This window comes from Heterodontus francisci, chromosome 5, assembly GCF_036365525.1.
Source record: "Heterodontus francisci isolate sHetFra1 chromosome 5, sHetFra1.hap1, whole genome shotgun sequence".
NCBI classification, from domain to species: domain Eukaryota; kingdom Metazoa; phylum Chordata; class Chondrichthyes; order Heterodontiformes; family Heterodontidae; genus Heterodontus; species Heterodontus francisci.
In genome coordinates this window covers 115,135,450-115,151,536 of record NC_090375.1, presented here as the reverse complement: position 1 = coordinate 115,151,536, position 16,087 = coordinate 115,135,450, and the positions used below count along the sequence as shown (strand labels likewise).

General features: G+C 41.2%; 1 long non-coding RNA gene across 2 annotated transcripts in view; it reads left to right on the top strand.

The window, feature by feature from the left end:
- Positions 1–15,209, top strand: part of LOC137370014 (uncharacterized) — a 34,304-nt gene extending 19,095 nt beyond the window's left edge. For both annotated transcript variants that reach the window (XR_010975064.1, XR_010975063.1), the window contains 2 exons: positions 8,671–8,751; positions 15,016–15,209. This is a non-coding gene — a long non-coding RNA (uncharacterized lncRNA). The remainder of the gene's footprint in view (positions 1–8,670; positions 8,752–15,015) is intronic.
- Positions 15,210–16,087: the final 878 nt, after the last annotated feature.

The window sequence follows — 16,087 nt, the reverse complement described above, 5'->3', positions numbered from 1 at the left end:
TTGAAACAAAAAATGCAACCATTGAAGTAACAAGTCATTACTATCCAGTTAAATTACATTGTAGAATGGTATGTGTTTATTTAATTGAGAAATAGATAGATCTATTCAAGTTTTAGATTTCTAGAAGTGGCAGTATTAATCCAAAATAGGGTATGTGGTTTGATGCATGATGGAAATAAAATCTTTAATACACCATTATAATTGAATTCCGGGAGATTATTTTGACATCAGCCATGTTGTAATACAATACTTAGTTTATCTAGCCCTCTAAACTGTTTGAGATGTCTCAAAGTGTTTGAGACATAAATTACTTGATGTGAAGTGTCTGATCTGTAGACAAATAGTCTGGGTTACTATGGCAATTAAAGTGAGTACTGTGGTGTTATCCACTTTGTAGTTGGGTCAGTTTATTAATGAGCTCTTCAGATGGGGAGGAGGAGAGAGAATCATTGTCTGTTCCTCATTCTAGTGCATTCACATGCAGGCATGAATTAGATGAGCAGCTGGGTGATTGGTTGGTGCGTTTTACATTTTTTTTCTCTAAACTAGGGCAGTAGATTAAACTAGGACCAGGGAGATATATTAAAGTTAGAGCTTAACAAGTTTAAACTACTTAGTACAAATACAGGTATTCATTGAGTCACAGTCCAAAATTAGTTCAATAAAATAGATATGGCAGGGCAGGTGATATATTGAAGCTGTAGCATGTGGGAACTGGTGAACGCAAGTGTGATCCACAGCAACCACGCCTTCAACATATGTCTGCAGCCCGAGGTACTTCAACTCCGAGTCCAAGCTTCGGACACTGCGATGCATCAGGAAGAGCGAAAGTTATCTGGCCACTTTGTTTCAAGAGGCAGTCACATACCTTGGGTTAAGTACTTCAGATTTGGTCTATGGTCAGGGATAGGAGGGTGTGACTACGAGTGAGGCAGTCTGGGAATTCAGAAGGTCGCACTGGAAGGGCCTCAGCCCTTGCACTTGTCCAACAGGTACAAGGTTCTTGCAGCCTGTGTGGACGAGAGCAGTGACTGTAGGGAGGGTGCGCAAACTGACCATAGCACCATGATACAGAGGGCCATTCAAGTTGGGAGAGTAAAGAGGAATGTATTAGTAGTAGGGGACCGTATAGTTAGGGGGATAGATACTGTTCTCTGAAGTCGAGAGCATGAGTCCCGAAGGCTGTATTGCCTGCCCGATGCCAGAGTTAAGGATATCTCCTTGGAGCTGGAGAGGAACTTGGAGTGGGAGGGGAAGGATCCGGTTGTTCTCCATGTGGGTACCAACAAGATAGATAGGACTAAGAAAGAGGTTCCGCTGAAAGAGTATGAGCAGGTAGGGGCTAAATTAAAAGCAGAACTACAAAGGTGATCATCTCTGGATTACTGTCTGAGCCATGAGCTAATCGGCATAGGGTAAATAAGATCAGAGATGAATGCATGGCTCAAAGATTGGTGTGGGGGAAATGGGTTTCAATTCATGGGGCACTGGCACGAGTACTGGGGAAAGAGGGAGTTGTTCCATTGGGATGGTATTCGCTTGATTCGCTGGGACCAGTGTCCTGGCGAATCAAATAACTAGGGCTGTAGAAAGGGCTCCCAAATAAATAGTGGTGGTGGGGGAGGGTTCAGGTGAGGGGAAACTTAGAAAGTTAACGAGAACGGACAAGGTCGTAGCGCTGGTTAGCGAGATAGGTAATGATAACCAAAGTGCGATAGGAAGGGACAAACTGTACAGACAAGCTTACACCAGCAAATAGGGTGAGACTAGGGGAAAATGGTGAAAAGAAAGTAAAGGCTCTTTATCTGAATGCACACAGGATTTGTCGCAAGATAGATGAATTGATGGCACAAATAGAAATAAATGGGTGTGATATGATCATTATAGAGACATGGCTTGCAAAGTGACCAAAGCTGCAAACTGAATATTCAAGGGTATTTGAAATTTTGACATTTCAGAACGATAAGAAAATAAAAGGAGGTGGGGTAACTCTGTTAATAAATGATGAGATTGGTACAGTAGCGCAAAATGATCTTGGCTCAGAAGATTACGATGCAGAATCAGTATGGGTGGAGGTATGAGATAGCATTCAAAGAAGTCATTGGTGGCAGTAGTTTATACGGCCCCCTAACGATAGCTACAGCATAGGACAGAGTATAAATGAAGAAATAATGGGGGCTTGTAAGAAAGATACTGCAATAATCGTGGGTGCTTTTAATCTTATTGATTGGATACATCAAATTGGCAAAGGTAGCCTTGAGGATGATTTCATAGTGTATTCAGGACAGTTTCTTAAAACAATACGTTGTGGAACCAACCAGAGAACAGGCTGTTTTAGATCTGGTACTGTGTAATAGGATTAATTAATCTTATCGTAAAAGATCTTCTCGGGAGAGTGATCGTAACATGATATAATTTCACGTTCGGTTTGAGGGTGAGAAACTTGGGTCTGAAACTAGTGTCTTAAAAATAGGTTAAAAGGTAAGACAGTAGATAAGCAGTGGCTGACATTTAAGAAGATATTTCATAAATTTCAACAAAGATATATTCCACTGAGAAGACTCCACAGGATGGATGAACTATCCGTGGCTAACTAAGAAAGTTAAGGATGGTATCAAATTTAAAAAAAGAGGCTACAATGCTTGAAGATTAGTGATGGGCCAGAAGATTGGGAAAATTATAGAAACCAACAAAGGATGACTTTTTTTTTAAAGAGGGAGAAATTAGAATTTGAGAGTAAACTAGCAAGCAATATAAAAACAGACAATAAGAGCTTCTACAAGTATATAAAAAGAAAGAGAGCAGCTAAAGTAAACATTGGTCCCTCAGAGGATGAGACTGGGAATTAATAATGGGAAACACGAAAATGGCAGACTTTGAGAAAGTATTGTCTTCGTGGTAGAAGACAATAAAAACATCCAAAGAATAGTAGAAAATCAAGGGCCGAAAGGGAGGGAGGAGCTATCACTATCGCTTGAGAAAAAGTACTAGGGAAGCTAATGGGACGAAAGGCTGACAAGTCTCCTGGACCTGAAGGCCTGCATCCCAGGGTCTTCAAAGAAGTGGCTGCAGAGATAGAGGATGTATTGTTTGCAATCTTCCAAAATTCCCTAGATTCTGGAAAGGTCCAAGTGGATCAGAAAGCAGCAATTTTTTTTTACTCTTTCATGGGATGTGAGCGTCGCTGGCCAGGCCAGCATTTATTGCCCATCCCTAATTGCCCTTGAGAAGGTGGTGGTGCGCCACTTTCTTGATCCGCTGCAGTCCATGTGGTACAGGTACACCCTCAGAGCTGTTAGGAAGGGAGTTCCAGGATTTTGACCCAGCGACAGTGAAGGAACGACGAAGTAGTTCTATGTCAGGATGGTGTGTGGCTTGGTGGGGGCCTTGCAAGTGGTGGCGTTCCCGTGCATTTTCTGCTGTTGTCCTTCTAGATGGTAGAGGTCATGGGTTTGGAAGGAGCCTTGGTGACTTGCTGCAGTGCATCTTGTTTTTTTTCATTCGCTCCTGGGATGTGGGTGCCGCTGGCTAGGCCAGCATTTATTGCCCATCCCTAGTTGCCCTTGAGAAGGTGGTGGTGAGCTGCCTTCTTGAACCACTGCAGTCCATGTGGGGTAGGTACACCTACAGTGCTGTTAGGAAGGGAATTCCAGGATTTTGACCCAGTGACAATGAAGGAACAGTGATATAGTTCCAAGTCAGGAACGTGCAGGTGGCGATGATCCCATGCATCTGCTGCCATTGTCCTTCTAGATGGTAGCGGTTGCGAGTTTGAAAGGCGCTGTCTAAGGAGCCTTGGTGCGTCACTGTACTGCATCTTGTAGATGGTACACACTGCTGCCACTGTGCGTTCAGCTGTTTTGTCCATGTTTGAATCAAGACTGTAATCAGGTCTGGAGCTGAGTGGCCCAGACAGAACTGAGCGTCATTGAGCATGTTATTGCTAAGCAAGTGCCGCTTCATAGCACTGTCGATGACCCCTTCCATCACTTTACTGAAGATCAAGAGTAGACTGATGGGGCGGCAATTGGCCAGGTTGGATTTGTGCTGCTTTTTGTGTACAGGACATACCTGGGCAATACTCCACATTGTTGGGTAGATGCCAGTGTAGTAGCTGTACTGGAACAGCTTGTCTAGGGGCGTGGCAAGTTCTGGAGGACAGGTCGTCAGTGCTATTGCCGCAATGTTGTCAGGGCCCATAGCCTTTGCAGTATCCAGTGCCTTCAGTCATTTCTTGATATCACGCTGAGTGAATCGAATTGGCTGAAGACTGGCATCTGTGGTGCGGCAGACTTCAGGGGGACGCTTAGATGGATCATCAACTCGGCATTTCTGGCTGAAGATGGTCCACACTGCTGCCACTGTGCATTGGTGATGGAGGGAGTGAATGTTAAAGATGGTGGATGGGGTGCCAATCAAGTGGGCTGCTTTGTCCTGGATGGTCTTGAGCTTCTTGTGTGTTGTTGGAGTTGCACCCATCCAGGCAAGTGGAGAGTATTCCATCACACTCCTGGCTTGTGCCTTGTAGATAGTGGACAAGCTTTGGTTAGTCAGGAGGTTCATTACTCGCCGCAGCTTTCCCAGCCTCTGACCTGCTCTTGTACCCACTGTATTTATGCGGCTGGTCCAGTTCAGTTTCTGGTTAATGGTAACCCCCCAGGATATTGATAGTGGAGGATTCAGTGATGGTAATTCCATTGAATGTCAAGGGAAGATGGTTGGATTCTCTCTTATTGGAGATGGTCATTGTCTGGCACTTGTGTGGTGCAAATGTAACTTGCCACTTATCAGCCCAAGCCTGAATGTTTAGGTCTTGCTGCATATGGACTCAGATTGCTTCAGTATCTGAGGAGTCATGAATGGTGCTGGACATTTCACAATCATCAGCGAACATCCCTACTTTGGACTTTATGATGGAGGGAAGGTCATTGATGAAGCAGCTGAAGATGGTTGGGCTTCAGACGCTACCCTGAGGAACTCCTGCAGAGATGTCCTGGGACTGAGATGATTGGCCTGCAGCATCCGCAACCATCTTCCTTTGTGCTAGGTATGACACCAACTAGTGGAGAGTTTTCTCCCTGATTCCCATTGACTCCAGTTTTGCTCGGGCTCCTTGATCCCATTGTCGGTCAAATGCTGCCTTAATGTCAAGGGCAGTCAATCTCGCCTCGCTTCTGGAGTTCAGCTCTTTTATCCATGTGTGGACCAAGGCTATAGCGAGGTCAGGAGCTGAGTGGCCCTGATGGAACCCAAACTGAACGTCAGTAAGCAGGTTATTGCTAAGTAAGTGTTGCTTGATAGCACTTTGCTGATTGAGAGGAGACTGATGGGACGATAAATGGCCGGGTAGGATTTGTCCTGCTTTTTGTGTACAGGACATACCTGGGCAATTTTCCACGTTGTTGGTAGATACCAGTATAGTAACTGCATTGGAACAGCTTGGCTAGGGGCACGGCCAGTTCAGGAGCACAAGTCTTCAGTCCTATTGCCAGAATGTTGTCAGGTCCATCGCCTTTGCAGTATCCACTCCTTTAGCTGTTCCTAACGTTCGTATTCAAGAATGGAGAGAGACAGAAAGCAGGAAACTGTAGGCTAGTTAGCCTAACATCTGTCATTGGGAAAATGCTGGAATCCATTATTAAGGATATAGTAGCCGGACATTTAGGAAATCATAATACAATCAAGGAGAGTTAACATGGATTTATGAAAGGGAAATCGTATTTGACATTTATTAGAGTTCTTTGAGGATGTAATTAGCAGGGCGGTGGAAAGGGAACCAGGAGATGTAGTGCATTTGGATTTCCAAAAGACATTTGATAAGGTGCCATATAAAAGGTCACTGCATAAGATAAGAGCTCATGGTGTTAGGGGTAATAGCATGGATGGAGGATTGGCTCCCTAATAGAAACCAGAGAATCGGGATAAATGAGTCATTTTCAAGTTGGCAGACGGTAAAGCGTAGAATGCCACAAGATCAGAGCTGAGGCCTCAAGTATTTACGATCTATATTAATGACTTGGATGAAAGTACCGAATGTATTGTAGCCATGTTTGCTGTCAATACAAATATAGGTGGGAAAACAAGTTTTGAGGCAAACACACAGAAAAGCAAATGGATATGGGTTAAGTGAATGGGCAAAAATTTGGCAGATGGAGTATAATGTGGGGGAAGTGTGAGTTTATCCACTTTGGTAGGAAGAATAGAAAAGCAGAATATTATTTAAATGGAGAGAGACTGCAGAATGTTGCATTACAGAGGGATCTGGGTCGTCTCAAACATGAATCACAAAAAGTTAGCATGCAGGTACAGCAAATAATTAGGAAGGCAAATTGAATGTTAGCATTTATTGCAAGGGGGATGGCATGTAAAAGTAGGGAAGTCTTGCTACAACTGTTCAGGGCATTGATGAGACAGCATCTAGAGTATTGCATACAGTTTTCATCTCTTTACTTAAGGAGAGCTATACTTGCATTGGAAGCAGTTCAGAGAAGGTTCACTGGGGTGATTCCTAGGATGAAAGAGTTGTCTTATGAGGAAAGGTTGAGCAGGTTGGGCTATACTCATTGGAGTTTAGAAGAATGAGAGCTGATCTTACTGAAACATATGATTCTTAGGTGCTTGACAGGGTAGATGCTGAGAGGATATTTCCCCTCATGGGGGAATCTAGTACTAGGGGGCACAATTTCAAATTAAGGGGTCTCCCATTGAAGACGGAGATAAGGAAGAATTTCTTCGAGAGTCGTTGATCTTTGGAATTCTCTTCCCCAGAGAGCACTGGAGGCTGGGTCATTGAGTATATTCAAGTCTGAGTTGACAGAATTTTGATCTATAATGGAGTAAAGGGTTATGGGGGTGCAGGCAGGAAAGTGGAGTTAAGGCCACAGTCAGATCAGTCATGATATTGAATGGCGGAGCAAGGTCGAGGGATCAATGGGCCTACTCCTGCTATTTCTTATGTTATGAGTGTTATTGGAGTTGCATTCATCCAGGCGAGTGGAGAGTATTTCATCACACCCTTGACTTGTACCTTGTAGATGGTTGACAGGCGTTGGGGAGTCAGGAGGTGAGTTACTTCCTGCAGAATTCCCAGCCTCTGACCTCCTCTTGTCGCCACAGTATTTATAAGGCTGGTCCAGTTAAATTTCTGGTCAGTTGTGACCCCCAGGATGTTGTTGCAGTCCCCTGTGTTTGTAGTATGAGGACATCAGTCAGCCTATAGATGACTTTAATATTTAACCAGCAAGATACCATTCATTGCCTGCACTAAACCAGTGTCCTGGAAAGCCATCTCATCACCTGCCTCCCACCTGGTGGAAAATAGGTGAAACTTTAACCAGAATGGGTTGTTCTTATTGTAGACCTGCTGAATTTCTTTCCAGAGCGCTGCTCAGATGAGGAATTTTGAATTAAATAGATTACATTATGTAAAACAAAAGTATAGATGCTCAGGGTCCTAAACTATCAGCAAAAGAGTAATGATTAAAGCAACTACATGTTTGAATAGGGGATAGAACTAACTAAGCAGACGAATTCTTCTCTGATACTGTTTTTTGACTGTAGATATAAACTCAGCTAGAATTTAATGGTACATGTACTATTTAGCATCATCTTTATAATTCCTTGTGATTATAAAATTGTAATTTACTGCAATGGAGCAGCAACTAATAGGAACATAGGAGCAGGAGTAGGCCATTCAGCCCATCAAGCTCAACCATTCTCTCTCATGGTGAACACGCTATAGGCCTCCAGGATGAACAGAATCAGAACAAAGATATAGGAACATTGCAGTATGGATAAATGAAACTCCTGAAAATAAATAGCAAGTATTGAAAATCCAAGTTGCAATCAGAGAATGTAAACCTGTAGGAAAACTTTTCAAGAATAAAATACTAAACATAAAATTTGCAGGGCCACAGATAGCAGGAAATAATTAAAAGAAACATGGAGAAGATATCAACGTAACTCTCCGCCCCCAAAACGGTCGAGCAAGTGTGTATAAATTGATTACTGGCCAGCTGACCTTTGCACTGTTCTTTTTTTCTCTCCCACTGCGCCCCCCCCCCCCCCCAGAAGTCAGATGACCTGTTACCTCACTTCCCCCAGCAAAATGTGACCACTCCAAATGAAAGTTCAAAGCCATAGAATGAATCTCAGTGGCTAATTTACCCACTCCATGAGCCATAACAGATCAAAGTTAAGTGCCACAAATAGTCTGCAAACAGGAAATGAACAACCCAACTCTCCCCATTGGGAAAATATTATAAGTAACTATGTAGAGAAATGTAGCAAGCACCCGCCTCTAAGCCAAGATTCGCACCCAAAGCATTCAGCGACAGACATTCAAACACCAGTGATGCTCAATCGCCAATGAGTAGAATTAGGGTAACCAGCCCTTCCTTGCACCATTGAGCAGGAAACATTGCCACCTTTTGTATATTTTATAAATTTCTACCTGTGATATGACCATGTTTATACTATATGATGTCCTGCTTGGTGTCTAATTGGACTTGGATTTTTTTTGTTGAAATTTAGTGAACTCTAGGAAAAAGGTTAATCTTTTTTCAGATGCTTGTTGTAATTAAGATGTGTTGGACGCATTAAAAGTTTATAAAATGTTTGGATACACTTTTGTTCACAGTGATTACTTCTGAATGTTATAAATGATTACAGGTGATGACCATGTCTGCATATTCTGGCGGCTGTGTGAAGTCGAGCTGAGTCTTGGGTTGCTTATTCAAAACTATAACCAAGGTAAATATGATTAATGATTTGTAATGTCCAAATACTTTTGCAATTTGGCGCATATTGTTGCTGGAACTGTGATGATTACCTTTGCCGTTTACCCATCTGATATAAAAATCATGTGGATATCTTCTTGTTCTGAGTTTCCAGCAAGATAAAAAATTGTTTTTGTACTAAAATTTCAAATATTCCTTTCAAATGAGCTGATGTCCTGGAACATGTTATTATCAAATACAACATCAGCATTTAGGTCACGGTTTAAATTAATTTATTTCATTCATTAAGGTGCACCCACATCTTTGAAAGAGATCATTGGATTTTCTTTGTCGATTCTTCTTGTGTACCTTTTTCAGATCTACAAATCTGATGTGTAGAGTTTTCCCATGTCTTGACTCCTTATAACTAATGACTGTTAAACATTTAACACAATGACTGTCTCTTGTGACTGCTGCAATTACTGTGTATAGAGTATGCTTATAATTTGTTTCTTTAAACTGGTAAGGCAAGTTTGAAGTAACATAAACCTGTTCAAAATCATTAGTGTACCTCAAGGAGTACGCCAGGCAAGGTCCTGAAATAACCTTTTCTCTGAGAATGTTTGAAAATGCAGATCTAGTGCAGTTTTTTTTTTAAAGAAAATAGCTCGACCTAAAGTGGTAGGCATGGTTGGTGTTTTCTGCTTTTAACAAAGGTTAGGTACACAAACGTGACAATTTTCCTGGTATCAATCACATATTGAGCCTAATTGCGAAGTCAGCTACCATATGGTAAGTTTACATTTTTAAAAAAGCTGACTTTAGATACACATCTGCATTTTACAGATGTAAATGAAGCTATTTTGTGATTTTAGCCTGCAGTATTCCTATAAAATGTGGAACAGAAAATTATTTCTGATGCATGAAGAAAATGATTAGCAAATGTTTAAACTGTTTTCATTGAGAACATTTGGAAAGTTTGAATTGCTTGTTAACTGTAATAAGCCAAATTAAAGATGACCATCATTCCAGATGATGGGAAAAGTTTTTAGAAATTTGCCTGTGTACGTGTTTAATACATGGTGATTTGTAAGCAGCCAGTCATCAACTCCACATGCTGTTGCCTGTTCACTTTTCATCTGCATTCTCTTTCAGAAAATTGCAGATGGTTGGGTTAGTAGTTGTTTGTTAATGTTGAAGAAAACTGCAGTATTAAATTGGCAGCAATTTTTTTTTCAATATTCTACTCTTCCCCTCCCCTTGACTAGTATGGTTCTGTAGACACTGGTCATTCTCCACTACTTAGGAGTTCATCTCTGAGCTTGATGGTGAGTACTGGCATGTTATTTGACTGGAGGACTCCAAGGCCAAGCCATATCCTCACCTAGTTTTTATACAAATGCACTTGTTCTATGGTAGTGTGGCTATGGAGCAATCAAGAGTGGGAGTCTTTATATCCTTTCCTAACATTTTGCTCAATTATTAGTCTACCACTTCCATTGTTGAAATCAGCCAACAACTGGTAGTGGAGATTAAATCTGGGACCTTCCTAGTCTGTATAATATGGAGACAGAGATCCTGTAATTCTTGTAGGGTAGAACTATGGTGGATCAATCCTTTAAAGGGTCGAAATTTCGGCCAGGACATTTTGTGCTACATGAAATTCCTTGCTAGAAGTGGCAGCTAGAATAAAATGTGGCTGCCCTTTAATGAGTATAACCACGTAAGTGACTGGTCTTGGCTAGAATGATGTCACCCATCTTAAATCCCATCATGTACACCCCAATCATGAGTGTCTGTATCAAATAGGTATTTTTGCCAGAATCTGATGATGGAGGCAGAAATAGTCTTTCAAAGGGAAAGTGCAATGGTTAAAGCCATCTGGTAGTACTTTTGCAATAACCTATCTTTGCCTTGGTCGTGATTTTTTTTCCAGAGACTGCTCTGAGAGACTCAAAGCTTTGGTTTGGGAGACTCCATTTACACTTACCAATTTTTGAGAAACATCTAATGGCTCAGAAATGAGATTCCCTATGGGCATTGCTTTGTATATGCTCTACATGTTGGAGGGAAAATGGTATAATGAGCAAGAGGCTGTCATGGAAGTCAGATGAATCTAGCAGTGCTGGAGAACAGCTACATCTTTACAAGCAGAGTTTACAGGCCACCATGATCCTTCTCAAGGATTTCATTTGTTATATCTCCAGGGGCTTCATTTTATCTCTGAAAGCCAGGAAGAGCTTTGCACTTTGTAGAGGATGTGCTAAAGATTACATCAAGGACTGTGTTCATAGACACAAAAAAGTAACAACAATGCTAAGCTTTTTTTGTCACAGGATCGTTGCATCGAGTTGGTGACTTCTATTTTATTTAGAGATACAGTACTGAAACAGGCCCTTTGGCCCACCGAGTCTGTGCCGACCAACAACCACCCATTTATACTAACCCTACAGTAATCCCATATTCCCTATCACCTCCCTACACTAGGGGCAATTTACAACGGCCAATTTACCTATCACCTGCAAGTCTTTGGATGCACCCGGCGAAAACCCACGCAGACACAGGGAGAACTTGCAAACTCCGCACAGGCAGTACCCAGAATCGAACCCGGGTCCCTGGAGCTGTGAGGCTGCGGTGCTAACCACTGCGCCATTGTGCTGCCCATAACTTTGACTAAGTTAGTCAATTTGTAGTGCATTACTACATAATCATCAGGCAATCTTTTGTCATTTTTAATATGAAGTATGGCCTGCTGCATATTACATCCTCTAAACATTGCTGGTGTGATCTAGTTCTACACAGCCTAAAAGGATTTGCCCTGCCCTGGAGCTTCTATTCATTTTTCTCCATTATTGGATAAGTTACTGGAAAGCAGGAATTATGAAATTGGAAACAGGACACTTAGCAAATCAGATGATTAGGCAGAATCAGCATGGTTTTATGAAAGGGAAATTATGTTTGACAAATCTGTTAGAATTTTTTGAGAATATATTTAGCAAGGTAGATAAAGGAGAGCCAGTGCTTTTCAAAAAGCATTCAGTAAGGTGCCACATGAAAGGTTATTGCACAAATTAAAGGCTCGTGGTCTTAGGGGAGTGGGGGGGGGGGGGTGGTAATACATTAGAATGGATAGCGAATTGATTAAAGGACAGCAAAGAGAGAGTAGAAATAAATGGGTCATTTTTAGGTTGGCAGACTGTCACAGGTTGGGTGCTACAAGGATCAATGTTTGGCCCTCTGCTTTTTACAATCTATATTACTTTTCCTTCTTTGGCTATCCCTTGCAGGCGAGGATGATTGTCTTTCATGAGCCCGAAAGTGGCTGATGAGGCTGATTCGTGATCTACAAACTTTATGGCACCTATTGTAAGGCACTCTGGAAAATTCTGTTGAAGTATGGATGGCCTCCAAAATTTGTCGCCATCCTTCACTCACTTCATGACGATGTGCGCGCAGTGTTCCTTAGCAACGGATCCATTACAGACCCCTTTGAGGTTAAGACAGGAGTCAAACAAGGTTGTGTCCTTGCCCCAACTCACTCTCTCCGATCTTCCTCGCTCCAATGCTCTGTCTGACTAGAGACCAGCTCCCTGCTGGAGTGCACCTTATTTATCAAATGGACAGTAAACTATTTAATCTCAGACGGTTCCAATCAAAAACTAAGACCACCCCAACTTCAGCCATTGAGCTCCAATACGCTGCTGATGCTGCAGTAAGTGCTGTGTTGGAAACTGGTCTTCAGAGAATTGTCAAATCTATATTAATTTAGGTGAAGGTACCGAGAGTAATGTATTTATGTTAGCTGACGAAATAAAACTATGGTGGAAAGTAAGCTGTGAGGAGGACATGAGTCTGCAAAGGAATATAGACAAGATGAGTGGGCATAAAGGTGGTCGATCAAGTATAATGTGGGGGGAATGTGAGGTTATTCACTTTGGTAGGAAGAATAGAAAAATAGAATATTTTTTAAATGGTGGGAAACTATTAAATGTAATATTCAAAGGGATTTGGGTATCTTATACATGAAACACAGAAAATTAACATGCAGGTATAGCAGGCAATTAGGAAGGCAAATGGTATGTTGGCCTTTATTACAAGGTGGTTGTAGTACAAGAGGAAGGTAGTCTTGCAGCAATTGTGCAAGGCTTTGGTGAGACCATACTTGGAGTACCTTGTACAGTTTTTGTTTCTGTACCCGAGGAATGTTTTACTTGCCTTGGAGTGGGTGCAGCAAAGGTTCACTAGATGAATTCCTGAGATGAGGGAGTTGCCTTATGAGGAGACTTTGAGTAGAATGGGCACATACTCAGAAGAATGAGAGGTGATCTCACTGAAACATGCAAGATTCTGAGTGCTTGACAAGGTAGATGCGGAGAGTCTAGAGATAGGGGGTTATAACCTCAGGTTTAAGAGTCAGCCTTTTAGGACTGAGACGAGGAGAAATTTCTTCACTGAGGGTTGTGGAATTCTGTACCCCAAAGGGTTGTGGGTGTTCCGTCATTGAGTATATTCAAGGCTGAGATCATTAGATTTTTGGACTCCAAGGGAATTGAGGGATTAGACGGGAAAGTGGAGTTGTCAAAGATCAGTTCATGATCCTGTTGAATAGTGGAGAAGGCTCAAGGAGCTGCATTGCCTGCTCCTATTTCTTACGTTAGTTCGTATGAATGTTTACTTATATGCAAGTACTCGGTTTTTTAAGTAAGCAGAATGCAAGTTGAGCATTCCTATCCATCAGCAGTCGATACCAGTTTCTCTGACTTCTTCGAGGTTTTCCATCTTATGCTGTCTCTTCAGTTGGAACCTAACAATCCCAACTGAGAAACATTAGTTGTTGGATTCTTTTATATTGTATCTTCTGGATTAATTTCTAGAACTGTCTAGGAAACCTTCAAAGACCAAGGCAAAGATGAGGGCGGTGCAGTGGCTAGCACCACAGTCTCACAGCTCCAGCAACCCGGGTTCAGTTCTGGGTACTGCCTGTGTGGCGTTTGCAAGTTCTCCCTATGACTGCGTGGGTTTCCTCCGGGTGCTCCGGTTTCCTCCCACATGCCAAAGACTTGCGGGTTAATAGGTAAATTGGCCATTGTAAAAATTGCCCCTAGTGTAGGTAGGTGGTAGGAGAATTGAGGGAAGGTCGGGATGTGAGGGAAAAATGGGATCAATGTAGGATTAGTATAAATGGGTGGTTGATGGTCGGCACAGACACGTTGGGCAGAAGGGCCTGTTTCGGTGCTGTATCTCTCGATGACTCTCTGACTCTAAGTTATTGCAAAAAGGAGTTTTGGATGACTTTACCCATTCCATTTTCCCTTTGAGACTCTACCCTAGTTTGCCATTAAGCATCGAATGTTGGCCAATTTCAGAGAATTGATGGGAGCACATTGCCTTCCTACAGCTACAGATGGTATGTGATGAGATAAACTTAGAAGGAGTAGGAGAGCAAATGAGTTGTATCTTAGAGAATTTTACCCTGGAATGTAATGCTGCTACTTTAAGTATGGGAATAGTTCTGAAAAAATCCTTTTCTGAATGGAGTTTTGGTATATGTGGAATAGGTCATGATGTTAATTGAGAACAATTGGATTTTATTTTGTAAGCTTCAGTTCATCCAGAAGTTAAATATTTTGGCATTGTCTTTCCTGTTAAGTAGAGAATTTGTCCTTTGAGCCCAGTTTTCAACACATTTTCCCCTTTATAAATGTATTGATGAGCGGGAGGGTGGTGGTGGGAACCGGGGGAGTCTTTAAAGCATTGCGGACAAAATCTATTGATCTGCAACACAGCTGAATGTTTGTTTAATTGTGGCAAATGTTGAGACTGACCTTCAAAATGAGTGGATAGTACGTTATTACACGGTAAATTTTCAGGCGTGCGTTATATCAATGTGCTGAATTTCCTGTTTTGAGGAGTCTTAAGATACCTTTGCCCTTGACTGATAACTAAACTAGTTGCTTGAGGAATTACCATTGAAATGGTTAATGGCCATCTTCAGAAATTTTGTTCAATTTTAGCCATTTTTTTCTGGTTGAAGAAGAAACATTGAAAAGATCATTGGAAATATTGTCTTTAGTACACAGGGCGTCATTGGCATTCACTTTAAACAATGTTTGTGTGCTACAAAATAAACAGTTCATAATTTTTAATTTTATTGTCTTAAAGGGCTCCTGATAGTGACATTGCATTTTCTTTTGTTATGACCAACATTGCTTTTCAATCTGCTTTTGTGAGATAATGTACTATTTTGTTTTTACTTTGAATCCATATTTAAGAAACCATATTGCTGTTATTTTTGCAGAATGAAAAGATCGACCTTTCAGCAGGAGCTAATTGAAAACAGTGATGTACCACTCTGGATTATAATTTAACGCTAGATTCACATTGTTTATACAGATCTGTTGAGTTGTGAGACTGATGAAAATGAGGAACTGCAGTGAAACTCAGTTACAAATTTGTTTTCAATTACATGCAATAAAATGACTGCTTTTTAAATTTTGATGTTTGTTTTTCTTTTTAAATGAAATGGAACTATTTCCTGATCAAATCATGAAAATTAGCACTCCAAAGTGCTTGTATATACCAATTATTCTATTTTATACAACAACTGAAACTTGAAATGCTGAAAGTTGCACACTAATTACCCATTTTGGGGGCTATAATTCATCTGTTTCCTAAAAATAGTTGAAATTAATGGGCTACTAACTAAACACAGAAATCTGCAATTTCTGAGAGCATTTTTGTCAACAAAAATGTAAAATTTACTCCAATCACAGTGCACTTGTAATAATCCTTTAATACTTCTCAAGTAGCTAACTACGCACTTAACTGGTATAAATGTCAGAAATTGTTTATTTGGCTATAGAGTGCAATTTTGGCTGAAAATAACTGAATGTCAGCAGAGCAAATTCCAAATTACCTATAATACCCTGCATGTCCTAAGACTCTTGGTAGCAGTCCTGATTCAAAGCTTGAGAATAGTTTGAAGTGTATCACAGATGTATCACGTGGCAGTTCGTACATTGTAGTATGAACAGACTATCTTGATGTACAACATTTTTTTTGAGTAGACTTACTGTGTAATACTAAGCCATGCCATAGGCTGCAAATGCAGATTCACAAGTCTATAGTTTAGCTTGCTTTAGTCCACCAGCTCTGTAGTGGCCTAGGAGAAAAGGTGTTCAAGAACTTTTCCCCTCTAAACAATATTTATGGGCAGTACTTCTAATTAAATTTGTTTATTGAGCTCAGAGTAAAAAAAAAATGATTTCATTGTGCAGTTACAAAATGCTGCACAACTTCCACATAAATGACCTTTTAAAAAGCAAAACTTTTGTTAATTGCTCGTCCATTTTTGGCAGGGTAGTAATCAC